The sequence below is a fragment of the Protopterus annectens genome, chromosome 4.part0, assembly GCF_019279795.1.
Source record: "Protopterus annectens isolate FY-2018-M chromosome 4.part0, PAN1.0, whole genome shotgun sequence".
NCBI classification, from domain to species: Eukaryota; Metazoa; Chordata; order Ceratodontiformes; family Protopteridae; genus Protopterus; species Protopterus annectens.
This window is the reverse complement of record NC_056733.1, coordinates 375,323,857-375,342,868: the sequence shown is the minus strand read 5'-3', so window position 1 is coordinate 375,342,868 and position 19,012 is coordinate 375,323,857.

The window sequence follows — 19,012 nt, the reverse complement described above, 5'->3', positions numbered from 1 at the left end:
TGACCATGTCACACTGGGATCTAGGGGAGGGCCAGCTGATATATATTTTGAGTATAAGGAACTTAGGTGGCAGGTGAAATGGAATGTCACTGATTTCCAGGATTGAATGACATGGTATAAATTAGCAGTGTACTGAAGCTGAAGGCTATGTTTGCCATTTAGGGACTAGTGCATTGTTGATATTTAACTTATGTTGTTTTTATCTTGGGCAAATAAGTGTGCTTATTTCAGTTGCGTTTTATTTCATATAGATTTTTTTGAATCATTCTTTTATATATTTTTTATACTGTTACAAGTGCTTCTGTTTATTTTCTCATGTCATGTTCCTTTAAAATCTTGGCAGTTAAGTTTTAATTGTTTAAGTCATATGGATTTTTAGTGCTATAAAAGGGTGAGGCTTCAAGGGATAACTATTCTGAAGAAGTCCATTGTGCCTCGGGTGAAAGTGCTATAGTTGTTTCAATAAAGTGAGGTGTTACAGTCACTGGAATTCCTTTCTTTTGGTTTTTAACATGGCAGTTTAAATCTGAAAATATTGCTAATGGTATCTCTGCCCATAATCTGGTTATTTCACTGTTACTCACGGTGATTCACTGCACCAATAAATTGTTGAATATTTCCTGCAATGCAAAGGAGAAGAAAAAAGTCTCCTAAGGGGAAAATAAAACTTGTGTATCCTAGACAAAACTGAGTTGCAGTGAACAAATCACCCAATGATATATATCTGGTTTAGGAGAACTCAACATTATTTCAGTCAGCAGATGAAGAATGGAAGAATAATGTGTTTCAAGGGAAGATAGTTGAATTCTTCCCTCTGAAGAAACATTCACTGGTTCAGCCATGGACTCTCATTTCCTTCAGAATTTAAACATATAGCAGCAGACTATGGAACTAAATGTGACAGCAGTTTCAAATCCAGTTCTAACCCTGCAGCCAGATGAGAAGACCTCACACATTTCATGAACAAGTAACACTTTAATACCAATGCCTTTTTAATGCTGTAACTAATGTTATCACTGTCTTAGCTATGGTTTGGGGAACTCAAATTGTGTTACAGAATCATCATTAAATTTGGACGACCTTTTCCTTTTCCTTCTTTATTAACACACATTTTATTTCATAATACTGACACTATTCTATTTAAGGAGAATAACATTAGCAATGATAAAATATCATCCTTGATTCCTGCCATGTTTTAAAACCAGAGAATTTAAATCCAGCTGCTCATTAATTGCTCAGATTGAAAGACAACATCTTTACTATTAAAATCATTCATTCCAACAAAAAGAAATTACTATATGGACTTATAAACAGTCACATCTTGAATCAGAAGAGTTCAGTCTGTCTAACAGATTTGTTGCACTAGTTGTGCATTATAAAAATATGTTAAATGCAATGATTGTATCTAAAGAAAAAGTCTTAATTTAAAAAGTGAGCCTTTTATCGTGACCTTCATTTTATTGTAATTCCTAAATACTTAGACAATGGAATCAACGAATGAATCAATTCAAGCAATAATATCCACTCTGGCAAAAGCTTAAAAACAGGAAACTGTTACTTCTATTAAACCAACTAAGATCAGAAAGTTTCTCAAAACCAGAGATCAGTAGATCATTATGGCAAAATTAACTCGTTTTAAGGTTCACTTTCTGTTTTTTATGCTGTTGGTTCATACCTCGGTTTGTGGATTGTGGATGTTAATGTTTCAAAATGGAATTTTTACCATATATTTGGTTTTCACAATAAAGCTCTGTTTTTCATCATTAGCTGGCGTTTCCTTGTGGATTATCGAGTTTGTGGATTTCGTATATTCATTTGGCAAAATTAACATCCCTTACTGAGTAAAATGTGAAATTTCGTTTTTCTGTCACTGAAAACCACAGAAGAGTATTAATCAATTCCTGGTTAACAAATATCAGAATTTTCCTCCAACACTGCACAAAAGAGGAAAACATTTAAGAAGATTAGGGAACAATTATGGCAAAATGAAATTGCCACTAGATTTCCATTTCCAGCTAACACTTATGGCAAAAGGGAATTGCCACTAGATTTCCATTAACAGCTAATTCCCAAGTTATTTATAGAGAGCTATCTCTATTTTTCCTCTGCAGAAGAGAAACAGGCTGAATTCTACTTTTAATCTTTTACCATAGAGATGTTCGGATGTGGTTGTTCCAGAAAAGTTACTCTGGAAGATTAATGGGCTCTTTTTATGGGGTTCTTTCTGCTTTCTGATGTATTATTATTGTCACTCCTAGAATTCTATAAAAATATATTACTGAATATTAATAAAAATCAAACCCAATTGAATTGATTAAGCATTTGTTAGCCTATATATTTTGCTTGAAGAAATTTTTTTGTATCCCAAAAACATGTTGTTTCTACAGTAGTTTTTGTTTAAACAGTAACTTATAAACTCCACTGAGAACAATGTCAGGGGAGTAACAATATTCTGATTTTCTGACTTTACAAAATTTAAATTAACATTCATATAATAATAATAATAATAATAATAATAATAATAATAATAATAATAAATGTCTTCAGTTTCCAAATATTGTGTTAACAATTTGCTGTATTTATGCAAATTTTAAAGGATATGATGATTTCCTATCAGGTCTATATAGAGGTTTATTATACTTAATGCAGAACACATTGTTCTGGCTGGTAACTTCTGTAATTCTTTCCAAGCAAGATTTTGTAACTGGAAAACTTTGAAGATGTTTATGGATATGATTTAATTTTTTTTTTGGCATTATAAACAATTGCTATCATACCATTACACTCCTTTAGATTTAAAATTATAAAAAAAACTTCAGATGAGATTATATTATTGTTTTAGTTCTTAATTTTCTTGCAATTTTAAAGATATTACCATTTTACACTTGTCTTTTCTGTTAATGCACATTAATTGAGTCTAGATGTTTTACAATATAATTATTCTAGAAAGCAATATCATTTTGATAAAATATTTTTTACAAAATATTTTAACAAAATTAAAGAAGCAATATAAGATTTTTGGATCACAAAATCTGGTGAAAAAAATTCATTTTTTATGTCTGGGAGCATATAGTTCAGCTACAAGTTTTCAACTAATTATGGAAGAATAGTTTTCTTGTAATGGTAAATGACATAACTTATGAGAGCAATTATCCATTTTAGATCAATTAAATTGGTTCATTTAAAACAAGTATACACCACTACAATCCAGTTATCATCAGATGTGGGTAGAAACATAAAAGGATAACGATAAGAAAAAATTATTAAACAAGTGATAAAGAAAGGCATTTTAAGGTCTGACTACTTCAGTTCCTTTGTAAACAACTCTATAGTACCAAAGTTTATAAAAAATATTTTAAACCTTAAAACTTCCTGTGGAGTCAATTCCAACTATGATCTTGTTTTAAATACTTCCCCCAATATTATAATGTTTACTGTGACAACAGGGGGTACTGCCATCACAGCTAGCTGGAAGTTTGTCAATAATTATATGCCATTTGTGAATATCAAACTAATTTATACAAGATGCTTGTGTTACAAATGTATTAAAACTGTATGTTATTTGTATATCAAACTGATTTGTACAGACATTTGTGTTGAAAAGGTATTTGTAAAGTGCTTGTGTTTGAAATGTATCCAGTGTGCCTTACTGGAGAGAACAGAAATGCACTTGCATTATTGTAACTGTTGAAATGTATATGTTTTAACAGAGGAAACTGGAGGGTTAACCTCAGTCCAGCAAACTCTAGAAAAATATCTGAAATTAAATCACTTTATAGGCTAGGCCATAAAGATGCTCTCCTACAAATTTCAAGGCAACCAGAGGCACAAAGTCTGTACTAGTAAGCTTTCTGTATTGTCTTTGGGGTGAACTAATTACTACTCTGAACATGGAGGTATGCAATTCTTTTATGACTTCCAGCACCTGCCAAATATCTGAGCAAAACCCTTGTGTGTGTATTTTATAGGCAGGTGTTAAGTCCTGCCAGTTTCCAGCGACGGAAGTTTTGCCTAGGAATTAGAAGTTAGATGACAAGAATTGATGTCATTCTGCAAGCTATCCCAACAGGAATATTTTAGATATAATTTTGAGATGTCTCTTAGTGAGACAGAGCATTCTGTATTCTGTCTTGGGCCTGACAACAACAAGAAAGACCACTTACCACATCATCTGCCTTGCTCTATGAAGTAAGTTATTAGGGTATAGTAATTCTCTTAGATACAGTCAGGAATATAGTAAAGCTTAGTCTAGATGGTATTTTTCTTTATTTGTCTGAGCCTGTCCTTCAGTCTTTCTTTTAAATATTTCCTATGATTTTAAACTCTGATGTCACTGTGAATATATATTTAGTATTGTCTTGTTCTTTTATTGTGTATTATTAAATAAATTTAAACCTTTCATTGTGGCTGATCTTTGTAGAGATATTTAAGTTTTGAGAGTACTTGTATAGCTATTTGGTGTCACTGTGTTGGCTGCTCTTAATAGCCTTGCTCCTGGTCAAACTACCATTTATATTAATATTAATATTACACAGTAAAATTGGACACCCTTTGTTATGGGTATTAAAGCAGCTGGCAAGGGGTTCTGGTGGCAGTGGTAATTACATTATAGTCTGGGCAAAGGGGGCATAGCTAGTAAACCTATGCCAGTCTTTCCCAAATCAAATCTCAAAGAGTGTGTGTGTCAGCTACTTGGGCAGGGACATGAAGCACTGGTTGGACATAGATAGTGTTGGAGGACTTAGCTTGGAACCTTGGCTAAGGACTCAACTCATAGCTGTGCCAGTGGGGAGTCTTACTGGGGGATCTAGTGAAAGAGAGAGAAAACAGCCTGAGACTGACTGTGGTCTGTGTGTGCTCTTAAAGGAAATTGCACTTGATGCAGAGAGTTGCATCTGGAAATACTGTGTGTGTACCTGTTATACTTCTAGTGAATGCCCCCCCCCACAGGTGCCAGTGGTGAGGATTGAGGCTCCTTGATTATTGGGCCAAAGGTGGGATATCCACATCACATATTGTATGGGAGAGGTGGGCCATCACATTTACTACCCATGGAATCTTAAAGCAAAAGATAAACTTGAAGAATTTCATTCTCTATATCCTTTTCAACTGTCAGTCATTTGAATTTACTCCCTTTATATATGTAATAAAAGAAGGGCAGCTGTGGTGGTGCAGCGGTTAGCATTGCTGCCCCAAAGCAAGAGGTTCACCGGTTCACTCCTCGGCTGAGGTGCCTTCTGTGTGGAGTCTGTATGTCCTCCCTGTGGTCATGTGGGTTTCCACTTGGTGCTCTGGTTCCCTCCCACATCCCAAAGACATGCTGTGGGTGGATTGGACACTAAATTGGCCCTAGGTGTGAGTGCATGTGTGTGTCTTCTGTGGAAAGTTGGGTGCCGGGCTGGTAACTCAATATCATAAAAACTCCACTGCCAATCATGAGCAGACAAATGATCCACTGTGGCATCCCCTAACTGTGAAAAAGCCAGAAGAAGATATATTTAATAAAAGAGACCTGTATTCCAGATAAGGATCCAGAGCCAGTCTCAATGCAATAGAATTTTCTAAGGTACTTTCTTATGATTGGCGCCAAAGTGTTTACATCTTATAGAAGCTTTAGCTTACACCGGCTTAGATACTGAACCTTTCTTTTTATTTAGCAAAAATAATTGTGTTAAAAATAAATAAGAATAGTGTTAAGCCCAGAAATATCATCCTATAGCATTATTAAATGACAAGTACAAAAATAAAAGCAAAACTAGTTAATAGTATTTTACTACCAAAAATAATTAGTCATTTACAAGTAAATAAGTTTGGTTTTATGCCTAAAAAATGCAAATGGCAAATCAGATATTGCAAACCATTTACCAAATGTCAAGGACAGAAAAACTCAGAATTGTTTAGCTGTTTTTCTCCCCTAAGATGCATAAAAAGCTTTTTATTCTATTAGCAGGGTTTACTAGTTCCGTATTTTGGAAAAATGTGGAATCCCATCTTCATTACTTAAACAGAGACTTATTTTTCATACTATTATATATCTCTCAATAATTGCCCGCTTTCCCCTACTTTTTCCATCTTAGAATTAATACCATTCTCAAAATAATTGCTGCTGATATGGTTATAGCTCCCATTATGGTTAATGATTAGAGTATAACATTTATAACATGCAGAGATGACATATTATTATTTTATTTTTAAATGTCTCTCTCTGAACCAATTAATTTATCTTGCTAATATAATAATATTATATTATATAATATAATAAATAACTTCACTTGATATAAGAACAATTTTATTTAATTAAGGTTAATGATCATCCCAAAAAGAGATGCACACTCCCAGAAGTCCTGCAATCTAAGTATAGATACAATGTCAAAGATCCAGAAATTTTTGCAGATAATGTTTCCGTATTTTGCTTAGAATTATGTTTTATTATTACCTTATCAATAATAATAAATAGTTCATGGCATCTAAGAATTTTTATCTGGTTAAATATATTAAATTGTCTTAATTCAGCTAACCCTAAAAGACTAAAAATACCTGACATCTAACAAAATGTTTCTCTTTTCCTAACCCAAATATATTGTCTGTGGTCACTTCTGCCTCTTTCACATCTTGGCTTCCAAAATAATGTACTTAGAATACACATTTTATGGTTCCTTCAATCTTCTTTTTTTATCTCATAGGTTCATAGGTTCATAGGTAGGTACTAGGCTATCTGCCCGAGGGCATTTATAAGCCTAGCCAGAGTGTGTCAGCTTTCGCCGCCCCATTGATTAATTAACTGAGCCTCTGTCAAGAAGAGCCTATGAAGTGATCCTAGGGGTGTATTTTATGTTACCCATCCACTCGTCAAGGTTTCTCTTGAAGAGTGTTAGTGAGGGGTTCTGCCTAATGTAGTTAGAAATTTTATTCCAAAACATGGGGAGTCTCTGTGACAGGAATCTATCCCTCCAGCATGTTCTATTTATTGTTGTGGCGAGGTTTAGCTCACGAGAGCGAGTGGCTCGCAGTGACTTGGATTTCTTTAGGTGGAGCATGTCCATCAATTCTGAGTTGGACATGGCTTTGTAAGTCAGGCAGAGATCACCTCTGAGTAAGCGATATGCCACTGAGTACAGCTGGAGTTTTTCCAGTCAGGCTGCATAGGACATATGTCTGAGACCAGTAATCCTCTTGGTGAGGTACTTTTGTGGTCTTTCGAGCTGTTGGAAGTGTCTTGTGGGGTACATCCCAAACAGGGCATTGTACTCTATGATGAGTCTGATGAGTGACGAGTAGAGGGGCACTATAACCTCTTTATTTCTAGATGCGAACCCTTTAGTAATTAGATGGGCTACATAGAAGGATTTCCTAACTACTTTGGCAATATGATTGCCAAAGGAGAGATTACTATCTAACTGGGTCCCCAGATCTCTTATTACCTCTTCTGTATTAAGGGGGCTGCCACCTATGTGGTAATTCATGGGTGTTTTGTTTTTCCCAAATGGGATGACTATGCATTTTTTGGCATTTAGCTTGAGACCATGACTTTGACACCAGGTGTCCATCTCAATAAGGCCCTTTTGGAGAATGTCCGCGTCAGCTGGAGAGTCAATTATGGCTCCCAGTTTGCAGTCATCGGCGAACTTGGTAAGCCATGGTCTTCCTGTGTTTGCCTGTACTTTTGAGAAGTATATGCCGAACAGTAGGGGTCCCAGAACTGAGCCTTGTGGGATACCACTTGTGACTGGTTTAGAGTCGGACCTGGAGCTCGCTATTCTTACCGTGCGAGTTCTGTCTGTAAGCCAGTTGGCAACCCATCTCGTGATGTAGAGGTTTATGTTCAGGCTGGTGAGTTTTTCTATAATTCCTGAGTGGGGAATGATGTCAAAAGCCTTAGCGAGGTCAAGATAGGCTGTGTGAACTACCTTCCCCTCATCTAAGGCCTTGGTAACTGTCTCAAAGAAGTCAACCAGGTTTAGTAGGCATGATCTGCTCTTAACAAAGCCGAACTGGGTCAGGTCAAGTGTTTGGAGGTTACCAATGTCTTTGTTAATGTGTTCCATGATGATGCGCTCCATAGCCTTGCAGACCAGGCTAGTTAGGCTTATGGGGCGATAGTTACCAGGGTCAGTTGTGGCCCCTCCTTTGTGGAGCAGAATAACCATTGCTGTGCACCATTCTATGGGCACGTAGCCTGTGGAGAGGCTGAGGTTGAACAGTGTGTTTAGGTGGGGGGTTAGTTCGTTCTGTAGTTCGTGCAAGATGCAGCCTGGGACACCATCTGGCCCCATTGATGCTGTGCTTTTGGCTTTTGAAAGGGCTGTTTTCACCTGTGTGTTTGTGATTTCTGGGACACTACACTTTTTCGGTATTGTTGTGGGCCCTTTTGGGGGTGAGAGGGAGGTGAAGTTTGCACTGAATCTATCTGCCAGGATGTTGGCAATATCAGTGGGTTCAGTATATTTTGTGCTATTTTGCACTAGCTCAGAGCATATTTGCGAGTTGCCACATAGATTTTTGACATAGCTAAAGAAGGCTTTGTGGTTATCTTTCGAATCCTTGGCTATTTTACTTTCGAAATTAGCCTTGGAGGATTTTATTGGGGACCTTAGTTTCTTACTGATACTGATCAGGGATGTCTTTCCTTCTTGGGATTTGCTTTTTTTTTTCTGAACTAGTTTCCTCCTTCTATTGTACTGTTTATGGCAGGGGTCCACCAGACTCGTTTCCTTCTCTTAGGGGAGTGAGTCTTTGTTTTGCTAGAGATGGCATGATCCATGCATCCTTGTAGGTGCTCATAGAGTGCATTTGTAAAGGTTCCTGCATCTTGGACATGGTTATCCTTTAGTGTGGTGGCTGTGAAACTTACCACCTCTGTCTTAAGTAAGGTGAAGTTTGCTATAGAAAAGTTTTTCACTGTGGTTTCTTTGGTTGCAGGTGGTGGTGTGGTGTGGACATCCAGAGTGGTTAGTTTATGGTCTGATCTAACCAGTGACGGGTTGACCTCTGGTGTGGAACACTTGTCGCCCATGTTGGTGATGACCAGGTCCAATATGTTTTCACCTCTGGTATGGAGAGTTTGCCAGCTGATCCATGGCATTTGAGTTGATAAATTCCAGGAAGTGCTGGACCTGGGAGCTTGTACTTGAGTAGTTTTCAAGTTAACAGTAGGGTAATTGAAATCACCCAATATCAGGGTGTTTGGTAGGACCTTCATGTTTTCCAGTGTCTCCAGAAAGGCGGAGTGGTGGTCCTGGGTCATGTAGGGTGATATGTAGCAGGCCACAATTTGCATTGCAGATTTGCCTGATGTTAGTTGCACATGGCTGATCTCGGAGGTATCATGCTGCGCCACTAACCTGGAGGTGTAGGTATCCTTGATTAATATGGATACACCCCCTCTTTTTGTGTTTCGGTCCATGTTCTGTGGCCAAAATGTGTGGTATGAGTTGTAACCCAGTAGTGCCGGGGTGCTCTGTGGAGCCTTCAACCAGGTTTCAGTTACTGCACAGATGTCAACGTTCTCCATACTGAGGAGTGCTTCAAGCGCATGCATTTTGAGATTTAAACTCCTGGCGTTGAGTAGCATAACCCTCATTTTTTTATTTGTGCTGTTTACGGAGGTGGGTTTGACTTTTGAGCCTTGCCTAAAAAATGCACTATGGGGCAGCAAGAGCCTTGGCCAGTATTCAAAAGCCTAGGGGTGATAGGTGCAAGCCGTCTCTTGCAAAGCAACGAGTCCTGTCGAGCATGTCATCCCAGGCTGACAGACACTGGATCTCCTTTGAATGACACTAGAAGCTTAGCCAATTGTTGATGTTGATCATTTTTTCTTTATACTGCGGTATCATTCTTGGTGAAGGCAGAATGCTACTCAGGGTCAGGGTCATACCCACCTGGGCTACATGATCAGAGGGCTCTTCCATGTCTCTTTTCATGTAGTCCAGGGAGGTAAGTCTCAGGTCATTCACACCAACATGAACAATGACAGAGTCATTTTTGTACTTGTTCTGGAGTGACCTGAGTGCTTGTGTTATGTGGCAGATTCTGGCTCCCAACAGGCAGCTAACAGTAACCTTCTCCTTGTCCAGCCTAGTGAGTGGGACATCAGTGTGCCTGACTATAGAGTCACCTATCACTAGTGTGTTAGGTATGTTATTTCGCCTTAAGGGCTGTGATTGTGCGACACACTGATTTTGTGTTTTATGTGTTGTCTGTTTTGTGACGGGAGGTGCAGGTTTTTAGGGTGTCTGCTTTGGAGGTCTGTGATGCTTTTGCAGGTTTTTATTTAGAGCCTCCGAGTATAATTTTGTGTATTTATGTGTATTTTTTGACAGTGCTTGTTTAGTATGTCTATGTGAGGCAGGAGGTGTGGTGCAAGTGTTAACCTTTTCCTCATGACTGCCTGTTCCAGTCTTGGGTGAAGAGAGCTTAGCCACCAATTTAGCTATATAATTGTATCTCTCGCATATGTTAATGTTTTGTGGTAGGAAGAGAGGGTCGTCTGTGTACATGAGGCAGTTGTAACATTGCCTCAGGATACCCAGGTTCACCAGCTGGACTGGAGAGTATACCTGAAATTGCCCTTTGGTCATGTCTGAATAGTAGGGTGAGCTGCTTAGTCACTTGAATGGTGAGGGGTGAATAAAAAGAAGTTATGTCTTACCATAATGTTCCATCTGTATTGTTGATCCTCGTTCAGTCATTATGCATGGCTATTGGTTCCGAGCTCAGAACTGAGCCGCCATTTTCCAAGCTCGCGTCAGCTTCGTACTCTTGAGCTAAACTCTTACCCACACTCACCCTCTCCCTGTTACCTCAGATTGAGTTTGCAAGTCAAAGAAGGTAGAGGCTTCCTCTGGTCAAATAACCTAAGAGAACCGGATGGTGAGATCCACTAGAAACCACAGGAGGTGGAAGGAGGGAGGGTCGTAATGACTGAATGAGGATCAACAATACAGATGGAACGTTATGGTAAGACATAACTTCTTTATCTAATATTATTAATCCTCATTCATTCCTTACGCATGGGACAGAGTCCCCAGCTACCTCTATTCCTGGGAGGCTCTCATGGAAGGACATTCCTGAGCACTATAGAACCAAAAGATGCTCTTGCCCTGGAGGCCAAATCCAATTTGTAATGATTGATGGAGGTATGAGGCGTAGCCCAAGTTGCAGCTGCACAGATGTCATGTAAAGAAGCTCTAGCGTGGAAGGCTGTAGAAGTTGCCACTGACCTTGTTGAAAGAGCTTTCATGGTAGTAGGCAACAAGATATTACATTGTGTGTAAATAAAGGTCACACAGTCCTTCAACCATCTAAGTAATGTGACCTTAGCAACAGCAGATCCTAATCTAAGTCCAGAAAAGACCAAAAATAACTGGTCAGATTCACGAAAGGGTTTTGTCCTGTTTAAGTAAAAACAGATTTGCCTGTGTATATCTAGGGTATGTAGGCAATGCTCTCCTCTGTTTGAATGATTGGGAAAAAAACTGGCAATTCAATGGCTTGATTAATGGACATTTCAGAGATCACTTTAGGCATAAATGACGGATTAGTTCTCAGAGACACTCTATCTCTATGAAAAATCATGTATGGACTCTTGATACATAAAGCTTGAAGTTCAGAAATACATCTGGCAGAAGTAATAGCAACCAAAAACAAGGTTTTCCATGACAAATACTTGAGGATGCAAGAAAAGGCTGGTTCGAAAAGTGACATTGTCAGGGCTTGTAGAACTAATGATAAATCCCATGGTTGAATATGTTCTCTAAAAGGTGGCTTCAAATTATTCACACCTTTTATGAAGGTCTTGCACAATTTATGGGACATAAGAGAGGAATCTTGGACACCCTCATGAAAATTAGAAATTGCAGCCAAATGAACTCTAATGGTAGAGGCCGATAGACCCGATTGAAACAGGTCGGCCAGATAGTCTAGTATTATCGAAACTGGTGCTGAAAAGGGGTCTACTTGTTTATCTTTCAGCCAACAGGTAAATCTTTTCCACTTGCTCAGATAAGTAATTCTAGTGGAAGACTTATGAGAAGCAATGAGAATAACATGTACTGGTAAAGAAAGATCATTCTGCCTGGCAATCAAGGGAATTGAAGTAGCCAAACCATTAGCTTCAAGCTGTTCAGGTTGGGATGAATCAGTTTCTGTGGGTGTGAGATCAACTCCGGGGTTGGATGGAGAATCCATGGTCGATCAAGTAGGTGAGGCCAAAGGAAGGGGAACCAAATCTGTCAAGGCCAATATGGTGCTATGAGGATCACCTTGTTCTTCAACTGACAGGCTTTCTTCAGAAACTGGGGAATGAGGGGAAAGGGTGGAAATGCGTAAAGAAGACCCAAGGGCCAATTGTGTACTAGAGAGTCCCTGGGTGACTGTCCCGGACGGGGAATCAGGGTGAAGTAGTTGTTGCATTTGTAGTTGGTCAGGGATGCAAAGAGGTCACAGCAAGGATGCCCCCAGCAGTGGAAGATCTCTGCTGTTATCAAGGGATTCAGGGACCACTCGTGAGGTTGAAGAATGCACCTGCTGAGTCTGTCTGCTATCACGTTGGAACTCCCGGGAATGTGCGTTACTAGAAGAAAACAGTTGGTAGCCATCGCCCATTGCCATATCCTCATGGCCTCTCACCAAAGGGGGTAAGATTTGGTTACACCTTGCTTGTTGATGTACCAGACCACTGCCATATTGTCTGATTGAATCACAATTGTCCCAGACGGCAGCAGGGGATGGAATGCTTGCAACGCCAGAAGCACCACCCTCAGCTCTAGAAGATGTATATGCAGATGGGCCTCCAGTTTGGACCAAATGCCTTGGACAGTCTGTCCCTGACATAGCCCCCCCACCCCATCAGGGAGGCGTCCGTGTTTACTGTGGCCTTGGGTTGCTGGGGGGAGAAGGGGCGAGACCATTGCGAGAAATTGTGTGTCATCCACCAATTTAAATCCTCTTTGCACCTGTGGGTCACTCGAATCATGGCTGAAAGAGGATGCTGAAAAGTATACCATTGGGTGAGCAGTAGCCATTGTAGAAGCCTCATGTGAAACCTGGCCAGGGGAACAATGGTGATGGAGGCTGCCATGGAACCCAACAGCTGTAGAACCAAATGAGCCGTGGATTTTTCCTTTGAAAGGATTGGAATTACTTGTTGCTTTATCCTTAGAATTCTGTGCTCTGGGATAGCAGCTCTGCAGTTTTTTGTGTCCAAGATAACCCCTATAAATTCTGTTGACTGAGATGGGGTGAGATTGGATTTCTGCCAGTTTATGGTTATGCCTAGACTTTGAGCAGCGAGGAGAGAGTAAGCAAAGGCTTTGTCCAGTAGATGTCTGGTGGGGGTGGAAATGAGCCAGTCATTTAAGTATGGAAACACCTGGAATCCTTGAAGTCGCAAGTGAGCTGTGACAACTGCCATGCACTTTGTGAACACTCTGGTGGCTATAGAGAGTTTGAAGGGCAGTACTCTGAACTGGTAGTGACTGGCTCCCGCACGGAAGTGCAGAAATCTTCTTGATGGCCTGTCAACCTTTATGTGGCAGTACGCATCTTGAAGATCTATAGAGCACATCCAATCGTCTTTTTCCAAAAGCGGGAGGATAGACTGTATTGTGACTATCCGGAATTTTTGTGCTCTCACAAACTTGTTCAATACACTGAGATCCAAAATTGGTCTCCAGTCCCCGGTTTTCTTTGGCACCAAAAATAGTCTTGAGTACAATCCGGATCCTATCTGGTCTGGAGGGACTATTTGGATGACTCTCTTTCTTAGCAGCTTTTCTATCTCTAGTGCTGCTTCTTCTATTTGACTAGGTGGAACGTCGGGAAGATTTTTTGAAGGGACGGGACAAAGATCGAAGGGGATATGATAACCTCTGGTTATAATCCTTTGTACCCAGGAATCAGTGGCGATAGTTAGCCAGGCAGAAGGGTACAAGGAGAAAAGTCCCCCAACCACCTCCAAAGCAAAGGAGTTGGGCCGCTCTTCAGGAGCGCTGGTAGGACTGACCAGGGAAATAATCTCTGGAACCCTGGTTACATGGACCCCCTCTGCCCCGAAAGGAGCATCTTCCCTGTGAGTTTCCCCCTCTGCCTCTGGGGAAGAACTCAGCCTGTGTGTCACTGAAAGGACCCTGAGATTTCTTGAACCATATCTTCCCACTCGTTTGATTTCAGGAGGGAAAAATAACGGAAACCTATGGCAGAAAGGGTTTTACCATCCTGTTCACATCTGGCCAGTGTGCTTTTAACTTTGGCCCCAAACAACGAGGAGGCCTCAATGGGGGTATTAAGAAAAGAAGACTTAAAGGGCTCTGTGAAGTTGCACAAGCGCATCCAGGCATGTTGTCTCAAGATCACAGCTGAACCCATTGCTCTAGCTGCTCCTTCTGATGCGTGAGATATCATTCGCATAGATGAGTTAAATATAGACTGAATGGTGGCCAGCTGAGAGGCCACTTTGTCATGGACCCCATCAGACACAGCACCAGCCAAGGTATCAGAGAGCTCAGTAACCAGATCCCTTTGAAGCCTGGTAAAATGTGCCATATAATACAGGGACCTGATAGCAAAGGTCGCTGAAGCAAAGGTGCACTTCCCTATCCTGTCCAGGGTCCGAGACTCTCTGTTAGGTGGATGGACAGTTTGGCTTTCTTCTTCTGCCAGATCCTTTTTTGTTGCAGCCGCCACCACCAAAGCATCCACAGGAAGACCTTTGGACCAATTATATCCAAAGCAGGAGGGGACATGATCATATCTGACCACCGGGGAATAGCTTCAAAGGTATCAGGAGCCTTCCAAGCACACTGCACGATGACCCTGACAAGTTCATCGGCAGGTGGAGTAAGCCAGGAGGTAGGGGGCCATGTGTGAAAAGCCTGCAGGAACACAGATTCCTCAGCGGTCAGATTAGAGGACTGCCAGTCACCTCTCTGTTCCATGATTTTAAGGATATTGCCAAAGGATACCTCAGAGGATGACCAAGGGGATTCTTCCCCCTCATCAAAATCTGTGTCTTCAGTGAGGGAATCCTCTGTGGAGTCCATGTGCTTCCTCTTACATGAACTTTTCCGGTGGACCTCCTCAGCGGGAGAAGCTGGAGAAGACAACAGAAAGGGGGATTCCTGAGGGAATATGTCCTGCGGCCCTTGCATTCGGTGTCCGCTAGATGCAACTTGTGAAACCAGTGGACCAAAGGAGGGTGGAGGTATAGACAGTCTGGTATCACCAGCAGCAGGGAAAGCCTTCTCCATCAGTTAGAAGGCTGGTCCACCCGAAGAGGAGTGTATGTCTAGGACAGGGGGCACCCCTCCCCTAAGTGGCTCAGCCTGCCAAACCAGAGTCCCTGGATGGCTGTGGAGCAGCAAGCTATGTATGTCACAGCTGACATCCTGGTCATAGCAAAACTTTCCTGCCATGAAGGCAACTGTGATTCCTTAGTGATATCCATAAAGGGAACCGCAGAAGGGGAAGACTGTGCTATATACATGGACTTCAAAGGCAATGAAGGAAGAGAATAAAAAGGGGTCTTTGGAGATGGGTGATCACCTCCCAAGGAAGGATAGTTCCTGAGGGGTGGGATACCTCTGGCCAAGAATGCCTGGTCCACAAGACACAACACATCATGTTCAGAAAGGCTTCTAGTGGACCTCACGGAGACTGAGGGAGAAACAGGCCTATCCACAAAAAAGGCAGACTCGATGCCCATCTCATCTGACTGCAGTGAGGACAACGGTGCCGAGAAAGACTGGACTACTGTTGTCTGTACCGACGAAGTCATCGGTGCTGAGGACATTGTCTGCACCGACACAGGGATTGGTGCCGAAGTGGTTGTCGGTGCCAAAGCTGGAACTGACAAGACTGGAGTCAATAATAAAGGTGTAGATTCCGAGGAAGATCTCGGAGCCGACGCAGTCAAGGTCTGCGCCGACTGAATGGTCGGTGCCGATACAGTAGTAATGGTCTAAACCAAGGAGCCCCTCCGTGCCGATATATAGAAGGCTGCAGGAGAAGATGGAGCCGAAATCACTAATGGAGCCAAAGGCCTCAGTGCCAAAGGTCTAGGCACTGAAAGTACTGGGGCTGACTGAGAAAGCTCCGGAGCCAAATCTTTAGCCTTTTTAGGTTTTGGTTGGCAGGAGTGCCCAGCCAGGGATGAAGGCAAAGATTTAGCTTTAGAAGACATATCCAAGGTTTTCTTATGGGCTCTAGGAGGGGTTGAAGCCTCTGACCCAGAAATAGCCCCTGAAAAGGGAGATTTTAGAAGTCCCTTCACTATCAGCTTGTTTTTCCTTTCCAACAAGGTTCTATTAGAAAAGTTGTCACAAATAGTACAGGGTGGATCAACAGACAAATGGGAAGCTCCCAAACAATAAACACACAAAGAGTGTGCATCACAAGTAGGCAGTTTGGGTCCACAGTCAGAACACCACTTAAATCCCGGACTACCTTTCTTGTCTGCCATGACAGCAAATTGAAAAGTAGAAAAATTAATCAACAATGGTACAAGAGAGTACCCAAAGGTATGAGAGAAAAGGGTGAAAGGATTACCAATGATGGTAAAGAGAGAATACCTCACGGTAAAGTGGTAAAGAAAAGGCAAAAAAACCTGAAGAAATTATAAGCGCTTGATGCGATATTGTAAGAGACAATAAAATATAAACTTTTCTGACAGAAAAGTAGTCTATAAAGCTATTAAACAACAATTCACTATACTTAGCTCAAGAGAAGTAGCTTGACATGACCGAATGGCAACGCGGCAAATGAAATCTGAGGTAACAGGAAGAGGGGGATTGTGAGTAAGAGTTTAGCTCGAGAGTTTGAAGCTGACGCAAGCTTGGAAAATGGCCGGCTATACCCATGCGTAAGGAATGAACAAGGATTAACAATATCAGATTGAGCCTTGCCCTGCTGGGCAATCAAGTGTTGGGGTATATTAGTGCTTGCTTTTAGGTCTGAGCAAGTGCTGGACTGTAGGGTGCTTTTTAAGTGCTTAGGTTGAGAGTTAGACTACTTTCAAGGGAAAAACTGAAGAGGAGACTTGGTGGAGCCGGGATAAATTTAGCCTTAGCTAACCGGCACTGCCCGGACGTGCAAAACCATGTAAATGCGATTTTTACAGCAGTGAAATGCAAGAGATAGAAATTAGCCCAAAATGGCCCACAAACTACTAACTTCTGGGCTAGAACCACCCCTCCAGGGACAGATGGCTGCTCAAAGCTCCCTATCTAACAGGTGAACAGAGAAATCTCCCTCTATCTAAGTAAGGTATGGGCAACTCAGAAAATTGTAACAGCCCTGAATTCAGCACTAGCCTGAAAATTGGACTATACTAGCTTAGAAAGGTGGGAAACAAGGAAATTTTTTTTAAAAAAGATAAGGCAAAAACAGTAAAAAATACACTTAAAACAGCTTTAAATGGCCACAAACATTAAAAAATACACTTAAAACTGATTTAGATGACTACAAGCAATCAGAAAAGGCTTTTAAACAAATTACCCAATTAACCAGTAAAAAATCTCAAAACTGAGCCCTGTTCCTGTAGTCTTCAATCAGACAAGTTCTAATTGCACACTCCTGCCACTGAGGTACAGGGGAACCTTCTCCAAAAAAGAAGGCCTGGCTTAGTGCTCAAGTTATACAAACAAAGCTAGATTCAGAGGGCCTGGATCTAGTCTATGCTACAGCAAACAAGGCGCACCAATTTCATTAAGAAACAGTTAAAATATGCAGGCACTATAAGCCTTTAACCAGATATTCCCAGCTCAGAATGGCAGAGTCCAGCCTCTCCTCCCACAAGAGTGCAGACCACGAACCTTCTTAATGTAAAATAACTGGCCTGAAGCCCAAATGCGTAAACCAGAACTAATACACTTTTTGAATAACAGACACTGACTCAATCAGCAGTTCCCAACTTAGAAGGATGTAAGCTAGCTGTCCTGCCACAACAGTGCAGACCACAAACCTTCTTAATGTAAAACAACTGGTCTGAAGCCCAAGTGCTTAAACCAAAAGGCTTAGAATGATAGCTACACTTTAATCAGGTTACTACCAAGCAGTAATAATTACAATTGAATACTTTTAAGAAGGCCTGGATTAGTGCTCAATTTATGCAAACAAAGCTAGATTCAGCAGGCCTGGATTTAGCCTGTGCTACAGCAAACAAGCCGCACCAATTTCAGTAAAAAACAGTTCAAATATGCAGGCACTATAAGCCTTTAACCAGAAATTCCCAGCTCAGAAGGGCAGAGTCCAGCCTCTCCTCCCACAAGAGTGCAGACCACGAACCTTCTTAATGTAAAATAACTGGCCTGAAGCCCAAGTGCTTAAACCAGAACTAATACACTTTTGGAATAACAGACACTGAGCCTTCAATCAGCAGTTCCCAACTTAGAAGGATGTAAGCTACCTGTCCTACTTTATTTTAATAGTATAGAATTTAAACACAGTACTAGATAGCTGAATTTAATGCATAAAAATATGACTGTGAAAAAAATCTGTAATATTATTTCTGTTTTTTTACCCCACCTGCACAGAGCATTATTATATATAAATGAAAGAAATATATATCCTTGTTTTTTTTTTCAAAATGTACCTGCTGTAATAAAGATAACTAATACTTGTAATAACAAAATAAATGAGTGTATGAGCTATGAAAAAATTCAAGTACTTTAGAATCAGCATAAGATAATGCTGAGCTCATATAGAGACAAAGCAATTCAAAGGATGATTGTTTAAGGGTCTGTCATTTTCTGGAAGTGTAGGCTGGGCTAATTTTCATGAACTATGTTGACATGGCTGTGTGTGGGGAACCTGGTGACATATATGGTGGTCATGTCCATTTATTAATGAATGGTGGCAGAATAATAATTTATTTTAAATGTTTATTGGATATTATCTTCAATGTTAATATTCAGTATGAAATGTAAATTTTACAATATTGCTAAGAAAATATGTAAAGTTTTTTTTGTTATCAAGTATTACAAAAAGACAGCTCAATATCTGGCTGATAACTTAGATG